The following is a 20,792-nucleotide window of genomic DNA, read 5'->3' on the forward strand; positions in this document are numbered from 1 at the left end:
TTCAACTCCACCTGATGTTGTATGCATATAAATTGAGATTGCCTATTGAACTATGGCCTCCTTGTACATTGCTTGAAACCAAGAGATTCACACGCTTAGTTGTCATATAATAATATGTTAATGTTGAGCTTCACTTGGTTTCTAGAATAGTTTAATATTCTCTACTAATCTGAGCCAACCACATGGAGGTGGAAGTTCATTTGACCCCACCTCCCCTACCACATCTAAATTCTCCATTAACATCTAAAATATTTAAGAAATATCAATCTTTAAAGTACTTGGAATTTCCTCTTCACCTCCTACTACTCTCAAGGGAAGTCCATCTTGATTGCTCATTAGAAATCCATCACAATTCTTTAGTGATTCATGCACATCTATCACAGGTACATCCAAAATGTCCTCATCATGTCTTGCATAAAATGAAGCCAATATTACAAAATGCCCCCTAAGAAATAATAGTTTAAGTGAAATAAACACATGAAAAATGAGAGAGAAAAAGAGGAATCTACTTACCAGTAGGTGTTGACATCACATCTGTGGCCATGCTATGTGTTGAGTGAGTTTTATTGTTTTTCTATTGTGCCAAGATCTCTCTATTTATATACATATATACATACATAGATACACACATATGTGTATGTATGTATATATACATGTATACCCATATATGCATATATGTGTGTGTATATGTACATACATACATACATATAGATCAAAAAGGAATGACAACAAGATGCAGAAATCACAAGGGAATGACAAAAAAATGCAACGGTCACAAGGGCAGGACAATAAAATGCAAAAATTAGAAGAGCGTGACAATGAAATCCTAGATCTCCACTGATCTTCACATATATACATATACATACATACAAACATACATACATATACACATACATATATATATACATACATACATACATTTGCATATACAACTTTATCATCTTGGAAAACTGCATTTGATCCTGCTAGCTGGGAACAACTGATTGTTCCTACTATGATATTTTTTTGTAAAATTTCTTGTGAGATTTGCCCATTTTTCCTGGTCTGCATTATTTTTGTGTAGGATCCTTGAGGTAAGTCACTTAGCCCGAGTTGAGTGAGTTTTTTTTTTTTTTTTTGATTCTGGAATATGTATGCAGATGGATCAATTTTTTTTTGTGCCAAGATCTCTTTGTATATGTACATACATAAGCACACACACATATATGTATATATTTATATACATACATATACATAAATAATAGTAATATATGTATTGCATCTACATTTTCTTTGTCATTTCTTATAAGAGTGTTTCAAGGTTGGGAACCACTTCAACATCCTTTGCATGGTTTAGAGGTGATGTCATTGTGGTAGTGACTTCTACAAGGGAATGAGTTTCATGATTATGGCATTTACATAGAAGCATAACTTGCTTCTTCAACTCCTTACACTCAACTCTTTACAAAAGTTATTCTTACAGCAGTGAGAATAGTTGCTACAAATTCTTGGGAGCCAAGGGACCCTGAACCTATACTACATTTTTTAGTGACATGGGAGAAATTACTATTGGCTTCGGTACTTCATAAAATTTTGGATCATATAGTGATTCCCAAATTAATATCAGCAGTAGATACTTGGGATCCTTATAGGGTTACATCCTTGGCTTCCATTGTTGGGCCAACATATGGAGCCTTTATATCCAACCATTCATTATAAATTGGGGAAAGTGCTTCATGCATGTCATGTAAGTGATGCATTTGCAGATGCAATTTTATCACCTTCAAAAATTATATTCGATCCTACTAGCTGGGAACAATTGATTTTTCATTTTATTGTACCTAATCTAATGATAATTCTATAAGAATTTATAATCAACCCAACTAATCAACAACTAGACCAATTAACTATGTTGTGGCTTATTTCTTTCTAAAAATATCTGCTATGATATATTTTTGTAAAATTTCTTGTGAACTCCACCCATTTTTCTTGGTCTGCATTATTTTTGTGTAGGACTACCCATATCACATGTAGGCACATTAAACTTGGATTGATTAAGGGAAGAAATTTATTGTTGCAAGGAAGAAACAATTTGAGTAATACTAATGATAGTGTAATTAATAGAGGAAATAGGTTGCAATGACACATTTGACAAACTAGGAAGAGTGTGAAAATTAGCTGGGATAGAAGGTGCTACTAGTGGGACATTAGGAACCATAGTAGGAGGATTAGGATAAGTGTAAGGAACACTATTGTATGGAGGTTGTGAGATAGTAAATGAAGTAGGTGGAATACTCACAAGTAGAGAAGAAATAATAAGACTACTAATAGGAGGATTAAATGGTTGAATAAAAGTAGTCATAATAGTAGCAACATAAGAAGGAATGCTAGAGATAGGTTTCGAAAGAGACAAGGTAGGTTCAACACTAGTGATATGTGAAGCCATTCCTATTTTAGATGTGGCTTGAGTTGAAGGCTTAATGTGAGTGTCAACAAGGTGAGTAAGACCATGAAAAAGATCCATGTCCATCATTATAGATCACTTTTTTAAGAGAATCAAAAGAAGCCATAGTATTGGTATTGTGATTCTCTTGAAGAAGTCAATCATGCATTTTATCTATCTCAGTAACAATCTTATGAACTTTTTCAGGAGGAACTCTTAAATTCTCATGCTTATTATGAGATGAATGAGAAGATTCATGATCCATAGAAGGATTATGGTCTTGAGAAACCATAGGATCACTAAGGTTCCTAAAGAGAGGAGAAGAGGAATCTTGATCAAAGTGAGCCATGAGTCTATGACTTCTCCCAAGGGGATACTATAAGTAGGGCTTAAGGTAATATAGCCCAAGGATGCACCTACATAAGACACCCAAGGTTTCAAAAACAAGATGTTCCATAAGGACTTATTAACATCTAAAAAAATTCAAAATATAAATCCCATGCACATTCTTAATCCACAAATCCTCTTCATCAATCATCCTAGAAGTTTTTCCAAACTCACTACTACAACCAACTATATCATCAAAAATATCAACTCTTCTCTTGCTACTACAACTACCAGGATCAAATGAATCATACTTGTTGTAAGCCTTCATCTGATTCGAAATTTTCTTTCTTCTTCCTCTACTCTTAATCATAATATCATATAATTATATTTCAATAGTAAGAACATCAACCAAAGGTTTTCTATCTTCAAACTGAAAGTCTAAAAAACACTTAAGTTCACTACAACATTTGGTGTCAAATTGAGATGACAATTTTCTACAGTAGAGTAATTTATGGATTTTCATTTTTTTTTTTTACAACTATCCTTGATGTCACAATACTAGTGTTTGTATTGCAATTGTGACACATGTGTGAGTATATATAAAAAAACATGACATAAATAGATCCTCATTTTTTTGATCAATTGTGTAGAGATGGGTGTGAGAGAGGATGGAGAGCTCTAAATGAGTGTGGAGAGCTCTAAACATTGGTGGAGAGCTCTAAGCTTTGAGTTTTGATGGAGATTTCATTGCCATGCCCTTGTGATCACTGCATTTCATTGTCATGTTGTTATATCTCTACATTTTATTGCCATGCCCTTGGTAGAGATCAATAGAGATCTAGGATTTTATTGTCATGCACTTGTGATCACTGCATTTCATTGTCATACCCTTAGTCTTTGATTTCATTTCTGTGTTGTGCCCTTGTGATCTCTATGCCCTTTCTTTGTGATCTTCTTCAAGGAGAGAAGAGGTACCTATGCAAATCTTCTTTTCTTTTCCTTCTAAACATATATCTCTTTATATTCCCCCAGTAGGTGAATAGAGAAGCTTCTCTTTATGTATATATGTGTGTATATATACATACACACACACACATATGTATGTGTCTATATATGTATGTATGCATATATAGAGAAGCTTCTCTTTATGTATGTTTATGTGTATATATACATACATATACACATATGTGTGTGTCTATGTATGTATATATATATATATATATATATATATATATATATATATATATATATCTATTTATATACATGCATACATAAATAGATACACAAACACGTGTGTGTATGTATATACATATATATACATATACATATGTATATATATGTATATACATACATATATAGAGATCACAAGGGCAAAACAACGAAATGTAGTGATCACAAGGGCATGACAACAAATTTTTAGATCTCCATTGATCTCCACAATCCATAAGATCTCTATGTATATATACATACATATATACATAGACACACACATATGTGTGTGTATGTATGTATGTATACACACATATATACATATACATATGTATATATACATATGTATATATACATACATACATATACATACATATATACATACATACATATACATATTGTATGTACCCTAAAATGGTTGTCCAAACTATGGGCCCCCATTATATTTATTTTTCTAAGGTTGATCATTTTATCCTAAGTCTTGTTTAATCAAAAGAAAATCTCCCTTTTAATTAAATAAAATAAGTCCCCATTTAATTAAAAGAAAACCTTTCTTTTAATTAAATAAATCATCCACATTTAATTAATTAAGAGAAAAACCCCTCTTTTAATTTAATTAAATATTTCCTATTTAATTAAAAGAACTTGCTCCCTTTTAATTAAATAAATCCCATGCGAAAAAAATAAATGAAATAAATAAAAATTAAATAAATTCCTTTTTCCTTCCTTCATTTGATTCTTCTCCTCTTTTCTCATTGGTTGAATTTTGTCTCACATGGATCAAACTCTATTATCCCATATTGGTTGTGAGAAGTCTCTCACCTCCACTTTTTCCTTTATAAGGGAGAGCCCTCTCCTCATTTTTGAGATCTATTATTATGTTATTGTTATGTTGTAGATTTAGAGAGTGATTTTTGAAGGAGTTTGAATACTAAAGCTTTTTGTAGAGAACTTCTATCTTCTTGTCTTCTTCTCTCATGCATCCATTGCTTCCATCATGAGGTTTCATCCTTGCATTTGCATATTAGCTTAGATCCATATTTTTTTTCATAGATTAGCATTGCATTGTTATCATATTTTCTTTCTTGCCTTGTTTTGAATTTTTATCTTATAGATTAGTTTGCATTTCCATTTGCATATATATTGGATCCTTAAATCTCTTATTTCATGGTGTACTTGCATGGGCACAAACTAGGTCAAACTGAGGGCCTCTATTACAAACCCTTGCACTCCATGGATAGAGAGTTATGAGCTACCATTCAAGACCTCATTCTTGAATAACTCATAAAAGTGTGCCCACATTTTAGGCATACATCTTTGGCACCCACTGTGGGGCAACCCACCTTTACTTGCTAGCTTTAGATATTTTTGGAGTTAACCCCCTTGTGCAGATTGGTTTGGAGACAAAAAAACCCTAGATCCAAAAGATTTGATCATATCTCCCAAACGGCTATGTATTTTGATCTAATTTTATTTTTTACAAGGTGGAAACATATCAAACAAGCTTTAGTCCAATTTTTAGATTTTTTTGAGGTATTTTCAATTTTTTATAATTTTTTCTTTATTTTTAATAAAAAATAATTTTAAGGAGAAAATTAATGATTTTTTTGGAAAAGTATGAATTTTTGGAAAGCTCTCTAAATTCTAAATAGATTTTGTTCTTTGTATTTTGATTTTAGAGATCATATTAAGTCTCAATAATTCAATTTGCAAAAACTGGTCTGTTTTGACAAAATGGCTTCCTAGGGCACAAATGAAAAGATATTTTCAAAATTATAACATTTTTGTAGAGCTCTCTTATTTTTGATAGGGGTCACTTTTCTGCATTTACGGTTTTGGATCTGAATTCATATCATATAAGTCCAATATTGATGACCAAGTCAAACATTAATTAAAAAAGGGCATTTAATGAATAGCTTGCATTTAATTTTTACAATGGATCAATGCATGGTATGAGCTTTCATTTGGATTATTTTTTGATTATTATCACTGTTAAAAATTATATTTTTAGATCTAACCCTAGTTTTGCATGAGTTGGATATATATTGCATATCTTGTGTTTGCTTGTTTTGCTTGTTGCTTTGTTCATGCGAGCGAGCATTCAAGTGTAAATGAAAGGTACAATAGAGAAAAGATGCATTGCAAGGATTATAAAATATTTTGTAGGATCTCTATAAAATTTGGATTTAGAAGTAAAATAAACTCTCTCATGTGTTTGGCTTGAGTGCTTTTACATGCTTTCACGCATCTGTGTTTCACATAGTAATTAGGCCTTATGAACACTATTTGGGAGATCTTGAGAGACTAAGCTTCATTCACTTGCTTTACATGCAAAGCTCCTCTTAACAATGGATCCCCTTGTAGGTAGGGAAGGATATTTGTTATTATCTCACTATTCCACTTGGATTTGTCTGTTGGTCTCAGATTGGTTTTGACATTTGAGTGTCAACAAACTTAACCAAATTCTCAAGTTAACGTTGAGCCACAATGTATGTCGAGCCAAAGAATTCAACAGGGTCCAAGTGAACTTCAGGTGCCGAAAAATCTTCAGGTGCTGAGTAAAGTTCAAGTGTTGAGCAAAGTGTAGGTGTCGAGTCACTATAGATGTTGAGTGAAACAGAATTGCTATAGGAGCCGAGTGAGCTAGTTTTTCTATATGTGTCAAGCATCAACAACTAGTATGTGTCGAGTAACACAGAAATCAACATATGAGTTTGTGCCTTTATAAACTCAGATGTAAACCTTTTTTGGAGTCAACATGGATGAATCTCAAAGGATCTTGAAGATAAGAATGAATCTTTCACATTACCTATGTAATCAACATGCAGCCAATAAGAAAAATGTAGAAGGCATGCAACCAATAAGAAAAGTGCAAGGAATGAGTAGGAAATGAAGATTTAATATTGATCATAGATTCATACCTAACCCTAAGTCTTTGAAATCTTTAAAAGGAGGACAAAGCCCTATTGTAAAGAGTGAGAGGATGTGTAGGAGAAGTGCATGGGTGAACTATAGTGAAATTCAGAAGGGTAAGAGACTTAGTGGATAACTAAACAACATTATAGAATCTAGTTATTGAAGAACATAGTATCAGAACTATGCAAAGTGATAATCAAATCAAGTAAGGATTAGATTAGCAAGAGTAGAACAAGGATCCAAAATCAGAAATTGAAGATTGCAAAGCTATTAGGTCAAAGGTTTTCTAATACTCTCTAGATATTTTATTAGATATGGAAATCCTATGGACTTAGGTTGGCTTAGCAGCTATTTGTAAATCCTTTAATAGAGTGGCATTCCAAGTGAATGTACACAAGTCCTTTGACCATGCCTACTTTTAGTAGAGTAGTGAAATCCTTTAACTAGGTCACTTTTAACAGAGTGTAAAGTCTTTAACAAGACAAGCCTTTCACAAGGTGGACCATTGGAAGTGGTCAAATATTGTAACCTTGTATAGTTACACATTGCTACAATGATATTTTGTGGGTGTCATCCCCACCCTAGTTTTATCTTCTCATTTTGGAGGGTTTCTAGGTTACCAAAATTTGTGTGTTGTCTATTCTCATGCATGTCTTTACTTTCATGTTCATTAGATAAATTAAATGCATGTGAATTGTTTTAAAATTTTGAAAAGGTTAAAGTTAGTTCTTATTCACCATTGCACCCCCCCCCCCCCCCCCCCCCCACTTCAAAAGTAAAACTTCCTACTTCTTAATTCCAACAATTGGTATCAGAGTTGATTTCTCACAAGAAGGAGCCTCACAACTTGGAGGAAAGATCTAGAAATGGAAGTCTACAAGCTTGGGAAGATCATAGAGAATTAGGAAATTGACATAAAACTTGTCTTAGATGCTTTGGAAGAAGCTAGAGGAGAATTGAGGAAATCCTTAAAAAGAAGAAAAGAAACCTCATAGCACAAGGAGATTGACACCTCAAATCTATTTTTAAATAGAGATTCCAAAGATTTTGATGCAGCAATAGCAGATATGATGGAGAAGAATAGAGCTCAAGAAAAAGAAACTAGAATACTCAAGCTTGAACGAGAATCACAAGCCATGATGTTTTGTGAAGTACCCGAATAGAAGAAAAGACCCATTGAAGACAAGGCTATGCTAGAAGAAGACAAGAGAAACCTTGCCAACAGACTAGAAGAAAAATAAATTGAACTTGCAAGAATCTCAAACATGTAGCTGGACACCCTAAGTTAGATGATGAATGCACATCATGAACTAAATGTCAAGGATATTGAGATCTCTACACTAAAGATGATAAATGAACAACTACAAAATGATCTAAAAAGAGAGAAGGAGACTGCAAAAAGCTTGAACAAACCCAATGAGGACATCAAATACTTTGAGCAGCTACTAAAATCACCAAGGGCTAGTAATGATACTTCAAGACTAGGTTACATCAGCACTAAACAAGGAGAATCATCCAAGACTAAAGGAGTAACAAAGTTAAGAAAACTAAACCTACTTGTCATTTCTATGGTAAAAAGGGACATACATCTAATGTATGCAGGAAAAAAAATGGCCATCAACATGCCAAGCCTACAAATGCAAATTATTGTCATAAGTGCAAAAAGAAAGGACATCAAGCACATAACTGTAGAACTAGGACTATTAGTACACCAAAATTTGAAGGTCACTGCTACAATTGTAAGAAGTATGGACATAAAGCTTTTGAGTGCAGATCAAAGCCTATGTGGACATCAAATCAACCAACAAGGGATGGTAACCATGGTCATCACTATAATTGAGACTACAACACCAAGTATAGCTATCATTACTATCAAGAATATGGACACATTCCTAAAAATTGCATAAGGAGACATTTCAAAGGAAACTACAATAGATGGTTGAGCCAAACCACATGTTTTAGTTGTTTAAAGATTGGTCATATCAGCAAGAGTTGCCCAAAAAAGTCAAAGGCACCCAACTCAAAAAATGACAAAGGTAAAGAGAAGGTAGACGTTGAACACATCAAAGGACAAATGAACAAGACATGGAAGAAGAAAGATGGGAGTAGCATATTAAATGAAGAGATCACTTCACCTAATAGGTCAAGTGGTCACACTTCATCAAACTAAGCAAGAGAAGGCATAAGGGACTGATTTACAAAGTTTCACCATACATCAGTTCCTAGAAAAGAAAGTACTAAAAAAGAAGAGATCAATATGAACAAAGATGCAAAGTCAAAATTTCAAAAGTTCACAAGTGTTGCCGAGTTGTCCTTAGATACCAAGTAAAATCTAGTACAAGTTGAGTTGGTAGAGGAAGCTCAATGAAGATGAAATCTTAGTTGAAGCTGAGTAAGTAACACTCCAATGGAAGCCGAGTAGTGAAAAGGCAATAGAAGCCAAGCAATGTGGAATCCTTCAAAAGTCAAGTGGATAGTTGTAAACATACTAAGCATTAAATGTGATGAAAATAGGGTATACTATCATATTTTCATTCATTTTTCTTCATTATGAATGCAGAGAAAAGATGAGAAAGAGCGCAAAGTGAATCCAAAGAAAAGAATCCAGTGCATGAAAATATTCCAATAGCATTCAAGCATGATTCCTTCGATTATAAGGTATTTACAACTGTGCCGAGCTACACAGTTTCATGTTTTCATTGTGTTGAAACCCTAGTTTGTGAAAAATGGTATCTAGCTCAAGAAAAAATTAGGAGAAGGATACATTTGAAGTTCAATTAGTGTATAAGGAGGTTAGGCAACCCAATTTTCATCCAATCCCTGAGGTTGCATACTAAAATGACCCTGCCGGAGCACTTTCCATCATACCCCCAAAATTTGTAATGGTTCAAGATGCAAGGAAATGCTATAACTGCAAGATAGGAGCCATAGGTGATATGGAAATGAGGGAGGTATATGAAAAATTGTGTGAAAATGGAGTATTGAAGTACAAATACAAAATTCTTGAGAGGAAGGGTTTAATGTGAGCCCTAGATTTTCCCACAGTGTTTAAGATAGAATGGATTAGATTAGCTTTGAGTCGAGTGCATGATGGTTGTTTATGGTTGGAGGATGACCCCATCTAAATCATAGAGTGACAAGGTACCCAACTCTTGATAAGCCAAAGACCCTTAGAAGTGACTCTAAGGAGGAAATTGAGAAGAACACAGGTGCAAAATGGAATAAAAGAGGGATGAAAATTAACACAATCCAAGACCCTCTAGTTAACTTTGCAGTAAGGGTCATTGCACACAAATTTTACTAGTCTAGTAGACTCAACAGTGTGCCATGTATTACAGTGGATGTGGGATATAAACTGGTGAAGAAGGATCACACATATGATCTTGTAGAGCTGCAACTACAACAGATCAATGAAAATCTAGAAGCCATTAGAAGAACAAAGGGAGCACAATGCAAATTTGGTGCAATTTTGATATGCATTTTCTTTTATGTACAGAATGAATTCCCTTCTTTTGGTAAAGTAGCATGGAAGAATGATAGGTCTATCATAGCTTAGGTCAATGAATACATAGAGCAAATGGGAGGTAATTTTAAGAAATCAATGAAGTAGAGGCTTAGAATTCAAGTTTCTTTAGTGGAGAAACATGTAAATAAAGTTTTTTTTCTTGTAGATATTGATTACACATATATACAAGCATCCATACCAAGAGTGAGATGGTTGAGACCTCTTGGATATGAGATAAATATAGATGAAGCATCTGCAGCAATAACTGCACTATTAGTAGAAATTGACAAGGATGTACCACATTTTGGAACATATGATGTGGTGAGATCCAAAGTGGATATGGAGTTGAAAACTACCTCCACTTTGAAGAAGAAATACAAGCTTGTAAAGAAGCTTAAAGTAAAATTTGGAGAAGGTACTACAAAAGAAGTAGAAGAGTAATGTGAAGATGCTGAGGGTGAAGAAGAAGAGCAAGATCAAGGGCCACTTGCCCTAACCCAAGGTATGGAAGAAGATGTAGATGAAGAAGAAGATGCCTAGCAAGAAGCTCCAAAGACCAAGCCACAAAAAAGGAAAGCTCAAAAGAAGCCAATTGCCCAACCCAAAGGGAATAAGAAGAAACTTGCAAAGCCAAGCCCAGCCAAGCCAACCACAAGGGCTGACACCAGGGTTACTACACAAAGGGAAAAAGAGAAAGAAAAACAAAAGCCAAAAAAACAAGCAAAACCTACTGAGAAGAAAAAGAGGAGGAAGTATGTTGCACCTCCAAAATTAGATGAAGAGAGAACAGAGTTTGATGAGGATCAATTTATATTGGTAAGCCATTCTACCACTTCTAAATTAGAAAACATTTGCAATAATGTATGAGATAATGCAGATTTGTCTGGTCTAAAGACCATTGAATTCAATAAGTTATCAAAAGAACAAAAAAACATAGTGGAAGAGTCTACCTACACTATGATGGCTAAGTTCAAGACTACTCCACTTGAACTAGACACTTCAATGCCCAAGGAGCTAAGCTCATTAGTAAAGAATAAGTGGCATTACTACCTTAAGATGGAGAAAGAAATAAGAGAGTCTACATTGGCTCATGTAATGCCAAGCCTCACCAAGGATCAAATAACTAAGGCTAGCAAGAAGCATGGGAGTAAATTTGCACCCAAATGTAGAGCCTTTAGTATTTTACAGAATCAAATTGAAGATGTTGTCCAGAAATCCACACAGATGTTGAAATTTATATATGGTTGGACAACTATAAAAGAAGGATAGGAAGACCCATTTGAGGGTAGAAATGATGAAGAGGAAGAAGTGAATGAGAAAGAGGAAGAAAGAGAGAAAGAAAAAGATGAAGGAGAAAAAGAGCTAGAAAAAGAGATAGTGGAGACACATGGTGAAGAGGTAACATGTGAAGAGTAGTAGGTAGAACAGAGTGTCAAGGACACCCAACTGCCACCACCAAGTCCTCCACATACAACACCTATAGTTACAGTCATTGTAAATGATGTTCTTAACACTTCAACTTAGAACATCAATCCTTTAACTACAAAGGATCTTAAGAAGATCCTTCACCAATCAACACTACAAGCACAACTTTACACAAATCTAGTATTGGTGAGTGTTGATGAGCTGTAGAAAGTTGTAGCAGAAATAACAAGGGAGAAGGAAACCACAAAAGAAAAATCTACACAACCTCCCACAACTATAGAAGAGCAACCTAAAGAGCAAGAAGAACAAGACAAAATTTCTAAGGTTGATTCAACAATAAAGGTAACAACTACTATTGAGGAGCAACCAAAGGAACAAATAGGACAAGATGCTCTTGCAGAACAAACCCAAGGTACACCTCCTCAAATTGTCACCATTGATCAAGGTAGTGGACAAGAGGAGAAAGAACTAGAGAAGACCCCTAAGGAGCAGGAGGCAATAGAAACATTGGTAAACTTGCCTAGCTCACATACTCCTCATAAGAAGTTGAGCACTGATGTAGTACCATTGTATATATTAGCACCAAGCTCGAGCACTACCAAGGTTGCAAGAGTACTTCACTATGGAGACCCTGCACTTGATGAAGAAATAGTCATACTAGGCTATGACTCAAGAAACATGAACCTATAGTAGATAACTGAAATGAAAAAGGTGCTATAAAGGAGAAAGAGGCAAGAGATACTGAGAAATGAGTATAGGTAGAAGCAAGCACTAGTGGAGATCAAAGAAATATTTCTTGATGCCCTTAGCTTGCAAGTACTTGATGAAACTTAGCCCATAATGGAGAAACTATCCAATATCGAGGACCAAGTAAAGAATGAGGACCTAGAAACCAATGTCAAATTATTAGAATGGTTAGAAAATAAATTTTAGACAAAAGTGAATGAGAAGATATCAAGTTAAATAGCACTTTCATAGGTTTAATTGGCAAAGAAGATTGAAAAAGTGAAAAAGGCACTTGAGAATGTATTCTCATTGTACACCAAATTATGTGATTCATCCTATTTCACATGGAAGACAAGCCAAAGGATACTGAGCTTGAAATCTAAAGATTTGCAACACTCAACTCCCAAAAGATCTAGCTTAGAGTGAGAAGCATTTTATAGAAATGCTTCACACACAAAAATAATTAACTATGTTGATAATAGAAGAAGCCAATATTAAAGAAAATTGTTGTAGATTCAATCCTCCATAACTCCACATCTGGAACTACTTCATAAGGAGTAGGCCTATGCAGAAAATGTACTAAAGAAAAATCCAAATCTTTCTACTTTAGAAGACCTTGTTCATCTTGCAACAGAGACAACCATCCAACACAAGTCATTGGTGATAGCTTTGAATAATTGGGATGCTTCTCTCAAGATGATTACGGAGGTAAATAAAACCTTTTTGTGCAAAGTATTATATTCATCCTTAGGACCCTTTGACATAAGTGTCAAAAAGGGGGAGATATATACAAAAGAGGGAGAATAAGAATATTCATTATTTATTGCATCTAATAAAAGGGGGAGAATATACTTATGGAGGAGTAGGAGTATAATTCATTGAATGGGAGATAGAAATAAGAATGGTTACATAATACATTCTTTGATGGAAGCAATAAATAATATCCAAAGGGGGAGTTATTCACATTCACATTTTGAGGAAGTAATAAAGCCAATAGGATGCAAAACTGCAAGGAGATGTGAAAAAGGAACAAACACAGAGAATAGGATTCAAAACAAGGAACATAGATACAGGAAAAGGTAGATAAGGAAAAGAGTATCAGATATATCAACATGAGATACATTCAACACAAAATTTTGGTTACAGGAATGGAAATGGCACATTAGCTCAGGAGGAGTTACAAGATTTTGAGGTATACAAAATTTTGAATAAGTTTTTGAAAAGTCTTGTATGTAAGCCAAACAGAATATGTAATATACTCATAAAGATTAGATTTATAATGTCTAGTTAAGTGTTTTTTCCACTTATGTCAAAGGGGGAGATTTTTGGTCTCATATTGGTATTGACATTTGAGTGTCAACACACTTAACCAAATTCTCAAGTTAATGTCGAGCTACAATGTATGTCAAGTTAGAGAATTCAACAAGTTTTGAGTGAACTTTAGGTCCCGAGAAATCTTCAGGTGCTGAGTAAAGTTCAAGTGTCAGAAAAGTATAGGTGCCAAGTCACTATAGATGTTGAGTGAAACAAAATTGCTATAGGATTTGAGTGAGCTAGTTTTTCTATATGTGTTGAACATCAGCAACTAGTATGTGCTAAGTAACACAAAAATTAGCATATGAGTTTGTGCCTTTACAAACTCAGATGTAAACCATTTTTGGAGCCGACATGGATGAATCTCAAAGGATCTTGAAGATAAGAACAAATCTTTCACATTACCTATGCAATCAGCATGCAACCAATAAGAAAAATGCAAAAAGCATGTAACCAATAAGAAAAATGCAAGGAATGAGTTGGAAATGAAGATTTAATATTGATCATAGATTCATACCTAACCCTAAGTCTTCAAAATCTTTAAAAGGAGGATGAAGCCCTATTGTAAAGAGTGAGAGGATGTGCAAGAGAAGTGCATGGGTGAACTATAGAAAAATTTAGAAGGGTAAGAGGCTTAGTGGAGAATAGAACAACATTGTAGAATCTAGTTATTGAAGAATAGAGTATTAGAACTACGTAGAGTGACAATCAGATCAAGCAAAGATTAGATTAGCAAGAGGAGAACAAGGATCTGAAATTAGCAATTGAAAATTGCAAAGCTATCAGGTCTAAGGTTTTCTAATACTCTCTAGAAATTGTATTAGATATGAAAATCCTATGGACTTAGGTTGGTTTAAAAGCCATTTTTAAATCCTTTAATAGGGTGGCATTCCAAGTGAATGTACAAAAGTCCTATAACCAGGCCTACTTTTTAGTAGGGTAGTGAAATCCTTTAACTAGATCACTTTTAAAAAAGTGTAAAGTCTTTAACAAGACATGCCTTTCATAGGGTAGACCATTGGAAGTGGTCAAAAATTATAACCTTGAATAGTTACACATTGTTGTAGTGATATTTTGTGGGTGTCATCCCCACCCCAATTTTACCTTCTCATTTTGGAGGGTTTCTAGGTTACCAAAATTTGTGTATTATCTATTTTCATGCATGTCTTTACTTTCATGTTCATTAGATAAATTGAATGCATGTGAATTTTTTTAAGAATTTGAAAAGGTTAAATTTAGTTACTTCTAATTTTTCACCCCACCCCCGCCCCCCTCTCTTAGAAGTAAATCTTCCCACTTGTTGATTCCAACATTATCCTCAACATCAATTAGTCCTTTCTCTTTTCAGATTAGTGATGTTTGTTGTTGGATTTTTCAAATAGTTTGTGAAGTGATTTCAAATTAGCATGTCAAAAAATCTTGTTTTCTATGTTTGGGTAAGGTGAAGAGGCTAGAGGAGTATGCTCTATTCCCTTTTGGGCACATCAGAAACTTGGAACCCTTGAATCTAAAGCAAGTCCCCATGTGGTACAATTTTGTGAGTCTTCCTTGATTAGAGAGGGTTAAACCATAGTGGACATTCCCTTTATTAGGTTAACCATGTGGACGGTACCTCAAGTGGTAATAGCCATTTTTGACGTGGTAGTAGCAACCACTATATAAATCTTCTTGTGGGGGAAATCCTCACAGGTGTAGTCTTTTGTTGGGCTATCAGATCTCCTCAATATCTTTGATTGATTAAATTTTCAAAATATGTCAAAACCCTGGTGCACCGGGATTAGATTTCACCCACTCTAGATTGTAAAAGCTGTAGAGTTGAACATTACTAAGAACCATAGTGCTGCCAAATTTTCTTTTCTAGGACTATGTGCATGATTGGAAATTTTTTTGAGAACATACATAGTAGTGGTTCTAGGGATTAGATTGATACTACAACACTATTCTTGTTCATGTACAAGATTTCTTTGTCCCTTGCTTATTATTTGAAGACATTTGCTTGAAATCCCTGATTGCTATCTTGTGTGCTCGGTTCATGATTAAAAATCTATTGATACACCTAGTTGGATATTTAAAATGAACAAAATCTAAGTTCCTGAGTCAAGACTTTATGATCAAATTGCTTTATTGTCCTATTATTTCTAATCTCCCTAGGTTGATCCAGTTCAAATTAGGGTACTTACCCCATTGTTAGAAGTTTATTTGCACCTTGGGTTATTGTGCTTTGACCTCTTGAATTAGTGATCTTTAATTTTACAAGTGACCTTGTTTGGAGTTAGTGAGTTAGAGACTATCCTTGTTGAAAAAGATATACCCTTGGATTCTTTGATATTATGCTTGGAGAGTCTTATTAATCTCTTGTCCATCCACTTTCATCAAAATTCAATTTTAATTAATTAAAATTTGGGTAAATCATCCTCTTGGTCCATATGTGCTAGTGTATTCACCCAAAGTTGTGGGCACCTCTGTGGTAGTGTTGGTTTATGCCTATTGCAATATTTTATCTTATCATTTCTCTTTTGGACAAGTGAGTTCTTTTACTATCCTAGTTTGGTACCAACATTTCTTAGGCTTATCTTATCAACTAGTACCTTTTTTTTCATGTTTGTTACAAGTGTTATTACTTGTTGCTCAACATTTAAATGAAATCAAATGGTATCAAATTTCAAAAAATGACTCTTGTTCTTCTTTCTTCTTCATCTTTCATATCTTTCTAGTCTCCCATTTCCATTCTTCCTCTTCTTCATGTCTTCTTGATTTTTTTCCTCCTATTACCATATAGTCTACCTACTTCTATTCATCCTTTCTTTTCTTCCATTCTTAATTCTTCTTCTTCTTGAATCATGGATCTTGAATATCTTGTTAGGGATCCTTATTTGAGCTCAGATGAACTCGATCTCCTTCTCAAATTTGAAAGTGTTGTTACTACAATAGATATATGGATGCCAACCTTTTGGAAAAAATGATTGAAAAAGGGAAGAAATAAGATGGTCTTGCTAGGATCATACACAAGATCAAATCACAATATCCTTCTTCCAAATATTCCTTATCTTCTAAGACTTATCATGATTCTTCTAAATATCATTCACATTCTTCACCTTCTAAGTCTTATCATGATTTTTCTAAATACAATTCACATTCTTCATATTCCAAGTCTTACCATGATTCTTCTAAATATCATTCGTGTAGGTCTTCACCTACCTCTTCTTCACAATATCATTCTTCTTCTACTTCTACCAAGAGTCTTATTCCTCTTATTGAGAGATAACATAATGAACAACATAAAAATTATTGTGATATTCCTATCTATAATGACTATAGTGACAATGATTATGATGACAATGAATATTATATTCCTATGCATCCTAAAAGTCCTCCTAGTCCTCTACTTGTTCTTAAAGGGGATGAGTCATGGATAGATATTGATGGTAATCCATATGACTCAAAATTTGAAAACAACATTGATAAATTTTGTGAACAATACCTAAATGATAGATCTACATTTTTTGAGGAAGAGAGAGCATTTTTTTGTGCTGAAAGAAAACATCAATGGCATAAGAGTTCCTCTTCTAAGAACCCTCATGCTGAAAATAAAGATCACACTCTTGAGAAATATCATGTTAATGTTGAACCTTTTTCTTCTAATTCTCCTCTTCCATCTTCTACTTCCTCCACTATCCATACATCCCCTAAAGATTCTGAATCTCTCAAATCTTCTACCAATCCTTCATCCAATAAAGATCCTAATGCTTTTCATTCAATTCCCTTTAGTTATCCTCAAAGGCTACCTCTTAAAGAAACTCAAGCTAACCTTCACTTGGCTAAAAATACTTTTGATAATGCTAAACATAAAGAGCCTAAGCCTTCATGCACTATAATACCTACTTCAGCTAGTCCTTCATCATCTATCTCAAAGTCTTCCATATAATTCCAACATTCTTCCTTCTCCTTAGGAGTGGCTTCATGTCAAGAGGACTTTAAAAATGATAAAGAAATGAATATAAAGAAAGATCAAGATCAAGAACCCTCTATGTCATCCAATTATTTTTACAATGTCTTTGATCCATTCCATGGTCCTTTTGATCCTTTGTGCCCTTCCTCATTCATTCCACCATGTCTTAAGTCTTATCCTAAGAAAGATCAAGCTACTACTTACACCACTGAGCTTATTGACAATCAAAATGACCTTAATATAGTTGCACCTTCCAAAGATGATACTTCCATTAAGGTTATTAAAAATAGTGTTGTTACTTCTAATGTTGAGCCTATTGAAAATCAAGAGAAAATTTTTTACTTATGCTATCCAAAGATCCTCCTCAAGATCAAAGTCTTCCATCTTCTTGTTCTACCACTCCATGTTCCCTTCCACTTTCTACTCTTCCTAAGTATTCTCAAGCTTCAAGTACTCTTATCAAAGAAGATGCTCCTATTCAAGATCCTCATGATCCTATTGAAAATCCTAATGCTCACTCTAAAGATGTTGATAAACTTATTGATTACCCTTTTGCATCTTCCACATCCATCCCTAGACCTCCCCCACCAATACTAAATGATTTACATCTTCCTTCCATCTTGGGTCCTTATGTCCCTTCACTTTCCTCTCTCAACTCTCCTAATTCATCATCCATCTTGGGTCCTTACGTCCCTCCCTCTCCAATCTTTCCTCAAGATCAACATAGATGCATATCCTTGAATCTTTTTCATCCACCCACTCACCTAAACTAGTCATATCATCCTTCTTCTTCCACAAGTCCCAAGTTTTTTGGAAGTAACCTGAATGTTCAATACAATAAAAAGAAGCAATTTAAGAATCCATATAAAAAAGAAGATGAACATGTCTCCTCTAATTGACATGGGGGCATAAATTTAAAGGAGATATCTAAGAAAAAAATTATAAGACAAGTATGGATTCCAAGATCCATCATTGAAGATATTATCTCTAAATTATCAAAAATAAATGAAAAAAGGCCTATGGCTATATGGATTCCAAAGTCTCTCTTGAGAGAGTCTAATGTTGAACAACAATTGAAGTTGACATTCAAGATTCCAAAGAATTCCACTTCATCTTCTCCCAAAAGCAATCTTCCATTCCATGCACCTAAACTGCAACTTATTCTATCCACTCACCATATTCCTTCACATATTCCTTCATTCATGTTTTCTCCATCCTCTTGCCACTCTTCAAGGTGTGTGTTGATGTTGATCTTGCCTTCATTTTCATCTTCCAATCTCACTCGCTTTGCATAAAGCCATATCCTTCATTTATGTCTTCAATCTTCCTTTCCTTGTCAACATCTTTGAGCATATCATTTCAACTCCTTTGCATGTCATGGTTTGAACTCTCAAGGAGCATTATCTTAAATTTTTGACTCCTTCCAAAAAAATTCAAAAAAATTGAAAAAAAGAAAGAAAGAAGAAAATGAAAAATATGAGAATGTGCCTTAGTGAAAACCTAGTAATCAGGCACCTTGGTAGCAAAAGTAAAGAGAAATAAATTTGTCCTGTGGTGAAAACCACTCCCTTTTGGCACCGTGAATAAGTACCAAGATGAAAACCTAACAATCAAGCATTATGCATAGTTCTTCTACATCTTTCATCCATTCTATCTTCTTTCTTTGATCTTGACAATGTTGACCTATACACAAACATTTGGCTATCTTGTGAGCTATCTTATGATGATCTTGGTTTCATTCCTTTCATGTTTAGCCTTCATTTCTATTTTCCTCCATTCATTCTACTCTTTTGCTATCCTTTTCCCATTTACCCCTTTGGTCTTGATCTAATAAAAATGAGTAAAATACGATGCTATGAAGCCTTTTGACATATCTATTCCTTTGGATTGCATCTTTCCCACTTTTACATTATGCTTTCATGAATAATCTTATGTTGGCCTTTCATTTCTTGTCCAAATGTGCTTTATATGACAATTTTTCCCTAGCTTGGGTACTATTAAGGAGTTTTCCCTTGAGGATTTCTTCCCTTTATTCTCCTTCATTCTCTTATCTTTCATTTCTTCCACCAACTTGCTAATCACTCTTGTCCACCTTGCTAGATATTAGGACTACACGATGCGATCTTGTTTGAGAGTTTGATGCCCATTTTGTTTGGGGGCATTGTATATTATTTGTACATATTTATTGATCTTGAAAAAATACAAAAAAATGATATATCTCAAAAATTCAAAAAAATCATATATTGTGAAAATTCTAAAAATTGAAAAATGTCCTAAAAAAATGATCATCTTAGTAATAAGCACTTTGATGTATCTCCAAAAAATTTATATATTCCAAAAATACAAAAAAAATTAAAAAAATTCAAAAATTCAAAAAAAATTCAAAAATTGCCTTGGTGAAAACTTGGAAACAAGCATCTTGGTAGTAAAAATACAATTCTTTTTTTAATAAAAAGTCCTGAAAAAAATTTTAAAAATTAAAATCCAAGTGGTGAAAACTTGGAAATGGGCACTACTTGAGGCCTTTGCACCCCTATTTCTTAGTGCGCGTCCTCGACACTTAACCTTTCTCCATCATGCCTTGTCCTTGTTGCCTTGGTTTAGAATTGGTCTTTGTCTAGGGGGAATAACTATGTTTTCTTTGGTCTCTATGATGTATTAGCCTTTAGGACACCTTGCAAATAGTGTTTTTCAACACCATCCCAATTGTATTTTTCAATACAACCCCTAACATTGAATGTTTTTCAACACTTATCGGTTTGGTCTTACCTAGTTTCTTCATGTGATCTTACCTACTTGTAAGCGTTTGATCCTTATCCTCATAACTTAGTATCAGTTAACACACTTAAATTTTTTTAACACAAACACTTAATGCTTACTTATGTCATGAACTTTTCTTTGTGTGCTGATTGTTATTGATTTTTGTTGAGTGTCCTTGTCTGATAAGTCTCTTCGAGATGCATAGCTAGAGGACTTGGGGCATGGGGCATATTTTTATT

The sequence above is a fragment of the Cupressus sempervirens genome, chromosome 9 (assembly GCF_028749045.1).
Source record: "Cupressus sempervirens isolate cs-2001-9-10 chromosome 9, ASM2874904v1, whole genome shotgun sequence".
Taxonomy (NCBI): domain Eukaryota; kingdom Viridiplantae; phylum Streptophyta; class Pinopsida; order Cupressales; family Cupressaceae; genus Cupressus; species Cupressus sempervirens.